Source organism: Molossus molossus, unplaced genomic scaffold (genome assembly GCF_014108415.1).
Source record: "Molossus molossus isolate mMolMol1 unplaced genomic scaffold, mMolMol1.p scaffold_m16_p_13, whole genome shotgun sequence".
Lineage (NCBI taxonomy): Eukaryota > Metazoa > Chordata > Mammalia > Chiroptera > Molossidae > Molossus > Molossus molossus.
Genome location: NW_023425348.1, coordinates 77,821,947 through 77,836,280, shown reverse-complemented (window position 1 = coordinate 77,836,280; position 14,334 = coordinate 77,821,947).

The window sequence follows — 14,334 nt, the reverse complement described above, 5'->3', positions numbered from 1 at the left end:
AAAAACGTATAGATGTGTGATGATGGAAACCTTTTCGGATGCCAGCCCAGTTTACATACATGTGTTTCTCAATATGATCCTGACTAGTCACCTCTGAGGGTGAGCCACTGAAATCAGGGTCATCTGATAGAACACCGCACCTCCCTGGTCACAACTGGTTGGAGGAGAACATATATTGATTCAAGATTAGGAAGTTGCATTTCTTGTTTGGAAAATTTAGATTTGGTCTCAGAGACTTTTGTTAGCCTCTTCTAAGTTATTGATCTAAAAAGGGATGAGAGGCAACACAGTAAGCAATTATCATTAGCAAGGTGCAGGGCGACCCAGAGACAGTTCATTAAAGGATACGGGAATGAAAGTGACCCCCAAAAGAGACCACGCAGACACACACAGCACTACCGAGGTGGACCCCATCACCCCTTCTTCCTGGTTTTTCTGAGAGAATGGCTCACAGACAAGGAAATACCTATTACATAATAAACTTCATTTCACTAAAGCAAGTTTTGGAGAATTTCTATGATATGAAACCAAAAAGGTATTTCCTCACAACTGTATTTTGCATAACATATTGCATACCTGCTAGAGTCTAGGCAAAGATTTCAGAGAAAAACAGAGACGGTACCCCACTGCCACCCAACTTCATCCTGTCCAGAGAAGAAGCAGGAGGAAGACGAGGTGAAGGGACGGAGGGAGGTCTGGGTACTGTATCACCAGCGAGGACAGAGTTGGGCACAATGGACTGCCCTCTACAGGACAGTCTCAGACAAGCAGGACACCAGTCAGCAACGAAGGGGAGCAGGAGATTCTAAGAAAAGAGAAAATAGCAAGACAAAAAAAAAAAAAAATACAGAAATGGACAGGAAGGTGGAATCATACTGGGTCACAGGCTGGAAAGGTAATGTCAGAAGGTGAAGGCCTTCACCCCGAAGGCCATCGGCAGCGTGATCATTATGTCTTGCTTTACCAGAAACTGTTCTAATCATACGTGCCACCTTGGCTTAGTTATCGATAGCACCTCCTTTTTCACTCTCAAGAATACCACAGTTTAGGCAACATTGTGGTTGGTCACTAGACTGGAGCCATGGAAGGGTTTCGGCTTGAAAAGAACACAAGTAAATCCGGGTTTTACCACGATCACTCTTGGTGTTGTGTAGAGCAACAGACTGAGACCCTGTCGAGTTAAATTCAGCTTGTGTTCTGTTTTTGAAAATAAAGTTTTTTGAAATATAGCCATTTCCCAATTTTTACTTATTTTCTATGGCTGTGTTTATGCCTTAGTGTTGCAGTTGAATGGTTGTGATATAGATCACATGGTCTGCAGAGCTGAAAATATTTACTGTCTAGCTTTTTACAGAAAAACCTTGCTGACCAAAGATGTAGTAGGTAAGGCCAGAAGCGGGGGGGAATCAATTGAATAATAAAGTCTTTGTTAATCTTTGTTAATGTCTTTTTTTACTCTAATAATATTTCTGTTTTAGTACTAAGTACAGGTTTATTAAAATATAGATTTAGGGATACTGCATTTTGTTTTCAGATGTTCTTCTTCATTTGGATATAAATGTTTTACTAGTAGCCTTAGCAAAATACCACAAAATGTTTGAACTATTACGTCCAGAAAAGAACAGAATTTTATTTTGAGATCTTTTTGTTCCAAAGGTTCTTTCCCCATTGAAAGATTCCAACTGCCATTAAAAATCCAGAATAAATACATCTCAAATGTGAAAATAATTACATAGAGGTCACCCACAATGCACATAAAGGGTTCAGGGAGAAAATGTATAAATAGTATAATCAGAGGTAAATAACAACTCCGCCCCTACCTCTTTTCTCGGGAAGAACATGTGCCAACTTTGATTGGGTCTTTATTACTCTGACTTAAAGTACCAGAACCAATTTCTCTTGCCCTAAATTACTGAGAAAGAAAAAAAAAAGTATTTGTGTACGAGTTGTCACTGGCCTCAGAAATTAAACAGACATGTCCAGGGTTTTAGTTACATGGAATATACAATAACCGGCAAGAAATGTGTTCTGTTGAACTGAATTTACTGAGGTTATGAAATCAGAGAAAGAGCAGTGTGTTCCTTTTATTTATAAGAACCCTTTCAATATGATAAAGCACTGAGATAGTATTTTATTTTAGTCCTATAAAACCATGAGATATATTTACTTGATAAGACTTTTGTATCAAGAGGTTACAATATTATTTACAGATGGGAGGGCTGAGTCTCAAAAGGATGGTCTGGTTTTTCTAAGTCCATGTGGCGAGCAGGTTTGTAACCTCAGGCAGTCATAATGCAAGACTATTGCTTATTTTCTGGTCCTTGTGCAAGGACCTCACAGAATGTTTCTTTATACTGTTCTCCTTGGTGGAGAATTCAGGTATTCTTGATCTTGGGACAGAAAAATAGATACTTTATTTGCACTAATAGCTAAGGGAAATGATCATTTCTGCCAGTTCTGAATGGAGGTGATAGACCCCAGGCACACTGCAGTTCCTGTGACTTTCTCATTTAAAAAATCAGTTTTTATATCACATTTGAATGGTATCAGATACCAGAAAATATCATTTATACTCATCGCTACTTAGAAACTATGATTGTTATTAGAATGTCTACTAGATGTCATTTAATGCATTTACAAAGATACACATATATTCTTATATCCAAAAATGAATATATTGATAATGGTATAGCAATATTAGTTACTCTGTAGTGCTATGCATTTTTTTTTTTTTCTATTTAAAGACGTTAATCTGAGAAGGGGCCAATAGTTGTCAGCAGATTTCCAAAGGGAGCGTCACGCCAAGTCAGACTCCTCCCACAATATCTGTTCAGTTAGTTGTTGCGATATGATGAGTCACCCTAGAATGTAGCACCTTAAAATAACAGCAGTTGTTGTATTGTTCTTTCTCATGGTCCTAGGCGTGACTGGGACTCTGCTAGGTGCTAATTACACAAGGTGTGTCATGCTGTTGTATCCAGATGTTAGCCGGAGCCGGACTCATCTTAGAGGCACCCCCTCCTCTCGGGGCCGACAGTGGATTCTGGCAGTTGGCTCGGACTTAAACTGGACATGGCAGCAGCAGGTGGCTCTCGGGCTTTCTCAGAAGTACGGTACCAGGTTCCAAGAGTGAGCATCGCAAGAGATCCGTGCAGAAGCTATATTGTCTTTTAGGAGTTACCCTCGGAAGTCACACAGCATCACTCCCTCCATAGTCACAGACTTGCCCAGATACAAGAAAGGTGACACCCCTAACTCTCAATAAGAGAAGTGACGGTGTCAATGATAAGAGCATGTGGGATAGGATATATCTGGGTGGCCCTCTTTGAAGGCTACAGTACCCCATAGTTGTCCAAGATTGTCCAGGCTGCTGAGTCTTCCATGTAGAGTGTCTTCTGCTCTCAATTCCCTTCCATTATTTCTTTAATCTTGTGCTCCTGTGTTTCCTTCACATCCAAAGTGAAGCCGAAATCCTCCTGCAGACCTTCCTGAACATTCCTGCTCCCTTCCTCCCACAGGTGATTCATTTCTTGGGGGAACAGGGGAGGTTATGTGTGCGTGCTACCATTCTACCTTCATATTTATTTGATTTGTGAGTTTACTCAGCAAATTCTAGTACTTATTTGTTCTGACTTGATTGTGAGTTCTCTGAGGACAGAATCAGACATCTCCCCTCTGTTCCCCCCACATGGCTCACTACTGGTTGCACGTTAAGACTCAAATAGTGTCAGCAGAATGAACCATTGCTCTTTCAGATTCATTCTGCTACTGCCTATTAGCGCAAGATGCCACCACTGAGCCAACCCCTTACCAATGGAACAAAAGATGTGAGGCCGACAGTTCTGGGGTAGCAAGAGCTCCGTCTACTGGTTCCAGAAATGAGTTCGAAGAGACAACCCTTGCTCAACTCAACCAAATAGCATCCCTGATTCCTGTATTTCTATGTGAATAACACCATTCCCGCCTCAAAACTGAAGTCAGAGGCATTGTACTACAACCCCAAAGTCTTGAGAACATAATTTCTCTAAAAGATGCTTGGATAAAGCAGATGAAATTTTGAGCCATAGTGATCAATTAAGTGAGGTTACTTTTAAATGCAAGTACTTAAATTGTGTGGCTTTCTGACACAACAGCAAATGACATGTTAGAAAGGACCAAAATGTGTATAAGAGGATGCTTTCAAATTCTGATGAAGCAGGGAGAATTAACCTTGATGAGAATCAAACCTTTTCACATTAATTTTAAAAGAAAAGGCTTGGTCTAATCTTTGAGGCTCATATGAAATTCAAAACTCTGGCTATTTGGGTTTTTTTATTACAACACAAAAGGGGGGGGGCAGAGTTGCTCACTCAGGAACTCCATACCATTTGTTATGTTTATTGATAAGACTAAAGAAGAGACCTCTAGAATGAAGAGATTCAGGTAGAGGTAAGCTATTTGCTCGGTTGTAACATCATGAGAAGATACAATAAACACCTATGATAGAGGCCATGATGCACCACCCAGCTGAGAAAGACGTGCTCACAGAACTGGCAGAGGGTGTTACTTTGGAAAGAAAGGCTGGACTTACTCTCACCACCAATGAATAACAACAGATGGTTCAGGAGACCAAATGTGCTGTCCTGTGATCCTAGAGGAAATGTCAGTGTGTATAGTGCCCCTTATTTAATTCATTAAATGAGAACTCTTACAAGCAGTGTTTATTTTTGCTGAAAAGACAATTATGGTGTATCTTTTGCTGTATTTGGGAATTTTGAACTTGGACTCAATGCTCCCAAGAGATCAGAAGCATGAATTTTGAACACCAAAGTGAGCTCATTTGGAAGCTCTATTAAGACACAATGTGGCCCTGACTGGGTAGCTCAGTTGATTAGAGTGTCTTCCCCACACAACAAGGTTGTGGGTTTGATCCCCAGTCAGGGCGTATACAAGAATCAATAAATGAGTGCATCAATAAGTGAAACAACAAATCAACGTTTCTCTCTCTCTCCTTCCCTTCCTCTCTCAAATCAATAATAATAATAATAATAAATAACGTATTGGTTTTATATTCTTTAGAAGTAAACTGGTAGGGGTGAAATATTTTTAAATAAATGTTATAATGTTGAAAATATTCGTTTTGTCTAAATATTTTTTTCTGGTTCTTAGAATTTTTTGTGCCATTCTCTACCATTGAATTTTATTCTTATGAACTAGGAAATGTAATCTTTGTATAAATCCTGTCATTTTTATACTAATAAGTCCATTTTTATTGTACTAGTTATTAGGCTGACTGTGAAAGGACTTCCTAACTGCTCACATTTTGTAGAAATAATACCCAAATGACTCCTCATTGCTGCTTCTTTAATGACCGGATTAGTTCGAGAGAAAATGAATCCACTTTCACACTCCACATCCGTGTTCGCTGAGTACCCACCTGGAGAAAAGACAAGTGTCTCTGCCCAGGCTCCAAGGGCAGGCCAGGCCCCATCCATCACCAGAAGAGGTCGCTGTGGCTAGAGGGAGCAGATACCCTGGCCCATTGCAGACCTGGCCAACCAGAGTCTCCAGACACGAGGTCTATGCGTTCAGACTTTCCCCAAGCTCCCCAGGGAAGTTTCACACGCTGCCAGGCCAGAGCACCCAGAAACCATGGACATTCCTTCTGCTTTCGAATTCCAGTACCTTCTCCACAGCTGCAGCATGTAGGGCAGGTGCTCTTCGGATAGGGAAAGAGAACATGATGTCAAGGGCCTTACTTCCCAAAGCATGGGAGACCCGCTGTAACATTGAAGCTGAGGATGTCAGCCCCCAGCTTTATTCTTCCCAGAGCAGGGAATGTATGCTCTCATTTTTCATGGACCATTTAGACAGGCAGCTCGGAGGGGCTGAATCTGGGCCAGCTTGACAGAGAAGCATCTTTCCTTGCCTAAACTGATGAATGGCGGGATATGGAGTGTTATTGGGAAAATGCATCAAAATCTTACGTGTTTGTTTAAATGAAGCTGTGGCTAAACTCAGTGCAGAAAAAAAAAAATCCTTGTGCAGCTTGCTTCTTAGCTATGAGATTTCTTTTAAGTGTGAGGGCATGTGGAGAAAAATTCAGCCTAATAAATAAGTCTTTATCGATTCACACTGATGAAGAGCTGTCAGGAGACTGTGGATTCTCTTGGAAAGAGTCGTGTTCTCATTGTGTGCATTTTCTATACACTTTCACTTCCTGATCTTTAATATTGGCCAACTGGCCTGCCCCGTGGCTGTTGTTGGTCCTTCTGGGAGGGATTTAAATAGTACACTAAACAGAAGCGTTATATGCATCACATTCTGCCCTCATTATTTCAATGGTGCAAATCTGGTTATTAAAATATGGTTTTCGCAAATATTCTGCTCAATGGTGGGAAGTGTATTACCTCGGATTCTCACCATAGAGACACGAAGTATGGAGTATGTTTGTTAGAAGTGCATAACTCTAAATGAGACTTCAATGAATGCAAAAATGTTGGAAGGGTTTAGCAGTAGAATCTCCTTCCAGCTGTAGAGGAAATAAACTAGCAGAGACAGGAGAAAATGTAAACTAGAAATGTGAACCAATAACATTCTCTTTTTCATTTGTCTATTTGTTTTTGTTAATCCTCACACAAGGATATTTTTTCATTAATTAAAAAAAATTTTTTTTAAATAGAGTGGAAGGCAGGGAGCGGAGGAGAGAGAGAGCCACTGATGTGTAGAGATACATCAATTGGTTGCCTCCTGCTTGACCCCGACCGGGCCAGGGATCAAACCTGCAACCCAGGTCCATGCCCTTGACTGGGTATTGAACCTGCAACCCTTCAGTCCATGGGCCAGTGCTCTAACTGCTGAGCCAAACCAGCCAGGGCTAATAATACTATCTTAACTGTCCTGTTGGTGCTGCATAGCAGACCAATAATGAATTAATGTTCTGGAAAGTAAGAAAGTTACCCCAGCATTTGGGTGTAAAACAATGACGACAACAACATTTTCTTTTTTATAAAGCAGCTATGCTTCTTGGACCTTAGTTCCCTAAAGAGTGCCAGAGAGGTCATTCCTTGCAGCATCTGGTTCTCTTCTGTGTGCAGTGGTAGAGGGAGGAAACAGTTCGTTTGCAAATTGTGGGTACAGTTATTCTGTTCTGTCACACAGAACCATCTTCAGGCTTCTAAAGCTACCACCTGAGAGACCCCATCTGGTGCTGTGGCGCTTCTGGACACAGGAAGTCCAAACATCCACATTGCAAATGATTGTTGCAAGCCAACGTGCACACAGAGTGTAGCGTAGCTGAGACACTGCACTAGCAGCTTGCTTGTAGCAGCCCATATAATTAGCACAACTCCAGGCTATGATAGTTCTTTTTATTTTTTTTAGTTTAATTTAATTTTTTTTATTTTATTGTATTTGATCCTGCATGCATCACATCATTCCTCCATCCATTCAGTAGGCCTCATTTATTTATTTTTTTATTATTTTTTTTATCCTCACCCGAGGACATTTTTCCATTTTTTGTTCAGGTAGAGTGGGAGGGAGAGAGAGGAACAGAGAGAGAGAGAGAGAAACATCGATGTGAAAGGAACACATCGAGTGGCTGCCACCCGCATGACCGACCAGGGCCAGGGACAAACCGCAACCGAGGTACGTGCCCTTAGCGGGAACCAAGCCCAGGTCTCTCTGGACCGCAGGCCGACACTCTAACCGCTGAGCCAAACTGGCCAGGGCTGGCTATGATAGTTCTTTACTGTTATTATTTGTATTACCCTCATTTTCATTTGTAGAAACTGAGGCTTATTTGCTGTAAGCAACTTGCCCAAAGGCATTGCTAATAGGTAGGTAGGTAGATTTTGAACCCAGGTGTTTCTAGTCCTGAACATGCAGATATCACTAGGCATCTAAAGTGTCTATCTGGATACTCACACTAAAATATTTTTCTTCTCATCTGCATCCTTACCACACATTGAAAGTGTAACTCATGGGAAGTAAAAATTAACCTGAAGATGAGTTTTTGTTTTAAAATTAGGGATTTCAGTTCTGGTTTGTAATATCTAGTGAACTGAAAACACTGATAAAAACATGTGCTTTGGATTCTCAAAGTGAGATAGTTAAGCAAAATATAAATATATTTCCCTAGAGCATTCAGAAAATGCATTTTGCCTTTTTAATTATCCACACAGAGAACAGATTCTAAACTTCATGTCACAGTATATAGGCCTCTCTTGATCCCCAGTAAATCCCCAAAGCTCAAAGAGTGGCTAGCATTTTGCATACTTTCAGTATTTATCTGGGGGTAAATAAATGCATTTGATTTACTAGACCCAAGGTGGGTATATATATATATAATAAAATATTGAAGTGGTAGTCTGTAAGAAGAACTCTTTTAGCAGCAGGGAGCATAAAATTGCTCCTAATTACTGAAGAGAGTCGACAGAAAAATACCTGGACTGTGGTAGATGCTCAAAAATAACAGGAATAGTAAATTCTTACCATCATTGAACAATTTGCTTTGGCTTTATAAGGGATCAATAATAGGCTTGTAAAGTTACAAGCATGGGATTAAAAAATGGTTTGTGCTTAAATCTATACCCTCGATTCTTAGACAAGCAGGGAACACAAACGTCAGCTAAGCTTTTTTAAGTTTTCAGCCAGTGATACGTAGGCCAGAGACATACCATCCTTGACACTGTGATACCTACCTGCCACCAATCTGCCTAGCACACTGGATGCTTCAAATAGTGGCCATCTCTGATGGAGGCTGTTGATCGCAAGTTAACGGTGAGAAGCAAATGAGAAATCAGATTTGGAATTATTTTGAAAGGTATAAATCACTCTGCAGATTAAGGGACTATTAATTATATTTTTATATGACTTTAACCTTTTCTACTTGCTCGACCTTTCTCTGTGTTTGGCCTCATGCATGTTTGAGAATGGGAGCTCCCGAGGAAGGGCCTCGTCTTGTTTTTCATAGGACAGTGCCTGGTACGTGTTGGGGCTTCAATAGTAATAGCAGCAGATGTTGTCGTTGTTGTCGAAAGCTGACAGCGATTTGAATGCACAGTTTGGGAATCTGTAATGAATTTGTCTCAACTTTTTATTTCCAGGAAATCTTTGGTTTGTGCTTGCTTCTGGTAGTCCTACTATGTGCTCAGAAATAATATATTTTTTAACATCTTTCCCTCGCACTTTCCTTAATTTCAAAGTGGGTCTATTCCCCATGGCAACAGGTTTGTGTCCATGGCTGAATGGGATGTGCTCAAAAGCCATCACGAGCTCTCAAGAGTCGTTCAAATGTTTTCAGTGACCCAAAGTTAACTGAAATGACAAAACAAACATCACATCTCTGAAACCAACATGCATTCTTAGAGAATAACAAAAGTTCTTTTCTTTTTTCTTTTTTCTTTATTGATTTTTAGAGAGAGAGAAAGGGAGAGGGAGAGAGATAGAAACATCAATGAGAGAGAACATTGATTGCCCGCCTCCTGCATGCCCCCCACTGGGGATCAGGCCCACAACCTGGGCATGTGCCCTGACCAGGAATTGAACCAGCGACCACTTGGTACATGGGCTGATGCTCAACCACTGAGCCACACCAGGGGCGCCAAAAGTTATATTTTTCTTTATGACTTACATAATTCTGTTCAGGGAGAAGGGGTAAGATGGCCCAGAACACCAGTCTTGTAAATATCAATATTTGTATTCTGATGGTTTTTATTTTTTATTTCTGCTTTTAAAAATATATGCAAGAAATAATTTCTAGCCATTTTCATTGCAACTTTGCTTATGTATGATGAAGTGCAGGTGTCCTCCCAGAGGACAATCCAGCACTTAGTGTTGCAAGGGCTAACTTGCTAAGGGAAGTAGTAGTCCTGTTTGTCCTGAAAGTAGGTGGTTGTGGGTGGTCCCCAGAGGTTGGAAAAGAAGAAGAAATGGAAAGAAATTATCTTCCTCTTGAGTGATGATTTGGATTCAAGGCAGTAGAGCTCAATCTAAAGTTTATAAGGCAAATCCCCATGAGTTTCTGTGCCGATTTATCTTAAAACGGTGTGTTAACGATGTGGGTAAAGAGAAGCTTCTGTGGTAGGGAGGGCACAGAGGTGGCCCTCCAACCGCTTCCTCCGAAGGTCACGTTGTGATGTTCTGACTTGCTTCTCCCACAAACACAGTCACAGTGAAATTGTAAAAAATCTTGCTTTACAGTTGAAGCATGAGCCCAGCCGGTGTGGCTCAGTGGCTGAGCATCCACCCATGCACCCAGAGGTTGCCTGATTGATTCCCGGTCAGGGCACATGCCCAGGTTGTGGGCCCGATCCCCAGTGGGGGGCATGCAGGAGGCGGCCAATCGATGTTCTTTCTCTCTCATTGATGTTTCTATCTCTCTCTCTCCCTCTCCCCTCCTCTCTCTCTAAAAAAAAATCAATAAAGAAAAAAAAAAAAAGAATTGTAACATGAACCCAGTGATCCCAGTGATTAAAACCACCATTCTCATTCCTTTCCCAGAGTTATTGTGCAAAATAAGGGGTGGCTTAATGGGCCCTGGCCAGTTGGCTCAATTGGTTGGAGCGTCATCCTTTACACCTTGGCTGTGGGTTTGATTCCTGGTCAGGGCACATATCAAGGTTGCAGTTTTGAACCCCAGTCTGGGCACAAATGGGGGACAACCAATTGATGTCCTTCTGTCCAATCCAAGTTTCTCTCTCTTTCTCCCTTCCTCTCTCCAAAAAAAAAAAAAAAATCTATGTATCTATCTATCTATCATCTCTGTGTGTGTGTGTATATATATATATATATACACACACACACACACATATATGTAAAAATAAACATATTCTCGGTGAGGATTATAAAAAAAGAGTTTAATGGGGCTTGATCCACTCCTCTCTCTCCAACCTCATAATCTTCATAAACATCCAAAGCCGCAGAGAACACACAGCTTAAGTAAAACCAATGTGCTTGCAATGAACATGCTCTCAAGACACTGGCCTCCTAGGCCTTCTTAGAACAAGAGGACTATCCCCAAGTGCTTCCTGTACAAACAGTCTGCATCTGCCCCTAGATCTCTCCTCACTGGAGGTTGAAAAACAGCCACGAAAGGATGTTCATTTCACGAGCTCGCTGAGTTTCTCCCACTGGCTCCTGCACAGTGCCGAGGTTGCCTGGGCTCCCGGGGCCCTGCCGCAGCGACATTACCTAATGGGCTGGCGGAGGGGCGGGGGGGCACTGGTCACGGATGCAGACCTCCGCGAGACGGGCTTTCAAGTCAGACGTGCAGATTGGACACGCTCGTCACTTTGGATTAGTTTCCAATTTAAATTCAGCTGTTGTCATTTCCATCTTAGAATCACAGGCATTCTATTGGAAGGCTGTGAATAGAATTTCAGCCTCGGAAAATCCCCTCTGTTAACATGCAAGAAAGTAACTTTGGTGTGGTGAAATAAACTCCACACCACATGACATCGTCACCTTAGCAACAGAACCTGCCCCTTTTCCAGAATGGATTTATGGAAACCTTTGAGCGGTTCATACTACGAATCAGAAAATTGAATGTGTCCTTTAAGTCTAGGACAGGAATAGTGATACTAATAATCATCAAAGGCAACAGTTCTTACAAGTTTCTCGTTCAAACCTCAGAGTCAATCGCACCCAGAGGCAATGTTATTGCCAGTTTATAGGTGAGGATATGAGACCTGATAGGGCTTGACTAACTTAGCTAAATGTTCTGGGCTAGTGAGCAGTAGGTCAAGGATTCAAGCTCCCATTTTTCTTACTCCAAAGTCACATCCATCTCTTTTACTACATTGAAGACATATATGGAGTAGAGTGATTTAAATGGCTGTATTTTATTCAGTACTTATAAAATGTCAAAAGCTGGCTTGTGTTGATGAACAAGGCAACTGCAGTGGTCTCCAGCCTCCGCTGCCTTGCAGTCTAACTGAAAAAAGAGAAAAAGCAAAACATGTCATTAAATTGCCATTTAAGTTTTGAAAGGAAAAGAATGGGGCACTCTGGCCTCAGCAGAAATGAGCAGGTTCTAGGGGGGATCTGTACAGTTAAGACTGAAAATTGAGTAGAGGAATTGGCCACGTTTAGATGTGGGGAGGAGAGAGAGGCAAGAAAGGGAGGAAATTCGAGCAAAGGAGTTGAGAAAACGCACAAGTTATTAAAGAAAATAAAAGAGAGTCGTGAGGCCGTAGCATGAAGGGTGAGGAAGAGGGAATATATAGCTTTAGAGGGGAGCGGGGGTCATACTGTAGAGCTCTTTTTAAGATTATCATTGTGCGGGATGCTCTGTTGAAAACAATAACTTTTCGCCCTGGCCGGTTTGGCTCAGCGGTTAGAGCGTCGGCCTGCGGTCTGGAGAGACCCGGGTTCGGTTCCCGCTAAGGGCATGTACTTCGGTTGCAGTTTGTCCCCGGCCCTGGTTGGTCGTGCGGGTGGCAGCCACTCGATGTGTCCCTTTCACATCGATGTTTCTCTCTCTCTCTCTCTCCCTCCCGCTCTATCTGTACAAAAAATGGAAAAATATCCTCGGGCGAGGTTAAAAAAAAAAAAGAAAACAATAACTTTTCTTTTGACGTTTACGGCAATGCTACAAGTTAGATACGATCAGACCATTTCATCAGTATGGAAGCCGGGGCTCACCAAACTGAAGCAGCAAAATCCGATTGGCTTGACCCCAAAGCCTTTGAGCATGAGGGCACCCCACATCGCTGACATACCTTCACTCAGCTCCACCAGTTAACAGTGACAGGGCACCAGGTTCTCTTCCTGCTGGTCTTCATTGTAAATGTCAAGGATGACCCCAACCTCGTGTCTAGTCGATTCGTTTTGTGATGAAAAGTGGGACGATGCAGTCTTAATTATGGCATAGTTGAAAATGGATGTGATTTTTGTGAAACTTTGCAACCAAGAGCATCATTAACATTTAATGCTTTATCTACTTTCATCCAGCTTTGTAGATTTGACATTTTATACTTTTCTGGCCTTTTTGAGTTCTTTAAAGCAAGTAACTTTTCTGCATTTCTTTCCCTCTGTTAGAGGAAAAGAAAGCCAACTGTATTTGTATTTAGAGGGGAAAAAAAAGGAAGGAAAAAATATAAAGAACACATTTCATACTCCTTTTTTTTTTTTTTCTTTTAAAGTTGAATTATCTTGGGCTCTCAACCAGAAAAGTTGGGCTGCTCTGTTATTGATCTGTCTGTTCTATATAAAGATCAGACCATATGCTTCTGTCCAAATTGGCAGAGATTCATTTATAGTCCTTGCCTTTCGTACTTTTATTTGTTACTTACTGCTACAGTCTCACACAGATAATTGAACAGACTAAATCTCCATATTTCATCTAATTGATTAAAAAAATTACTGTTTTTCTAAATTCATATATAACATAATGTAATCATCTTATAATCTCTCTAGACAACTTTCACTTCTCCGGTGAAGTGGTTATGTCTCTAATCATGCATTTTAAATCAACCCCATAAATTACTAAGATCTAGCACCTAATAATGTGTGTGTGTGTGTGTGTGTGTGTGTGTGTGTGTGTGTGTAAAAGGGCAGTTTCTTCACACCATCAAGCAATTCTTGGACACCAGCTAGATATCCAACAATTCAACTAAATTCTGATACTATCTACTCAGAGATAGTATCAGATCCCACAGGTTAAGGGCTCCGTCCTACAAGACTGCCCTCTTCCGCCTCACCTTCAGGTGCCAAACTTAACCCTAAGTTGTCCCCTGTGCTTCTGACCAACAGGCTGTATAGGTCTGAGCTCCGTTCCAAGGACTTTCTCCTTGTGTTCAATGAATTTGCTACAGGGGCTCAGAGAAATACTTTACTTACTAGATCATGAGTTGCTTTATAAAAGAATATGTAGCTCAGGAACATCCAGATGTGAGAGATGCATAGGGCCAGGTGCGAGGGACATGTGCAGAGCTTCCCCTCTCTGAAGGTCCCTCTGCGACAATCTACTGTGTCCACCACATAGAAACCTCTTTGAACCCTGTCCCCTGAGTTGCTATGGAGGCTCTATCACGTAGGCATATTGATTAAATCACTGGCCATTGGTGAATGAACGCAGACTCCAGCTGCTCTCCCCTCCCAGGACATGGACAGTTGGATTGAAAGTTTCAATCCTCTAATCATTTGGTGAGCTCCCCAGGCAACCAACCCCATCCTTTGGTTTCCTAGGGAATTTCCAAAATTACCTCCATAGTGGAGATCAAGCCTGCAACCTGACAGGACATCCAACGGGGACCTCTCAATCCATGGGATGATGCTCAATCTACTAAGCCACACTGGTTGAGTTCAAAAGACATCTTTATAGATCTCTTCACTTGAGAAATGTCAAGAATT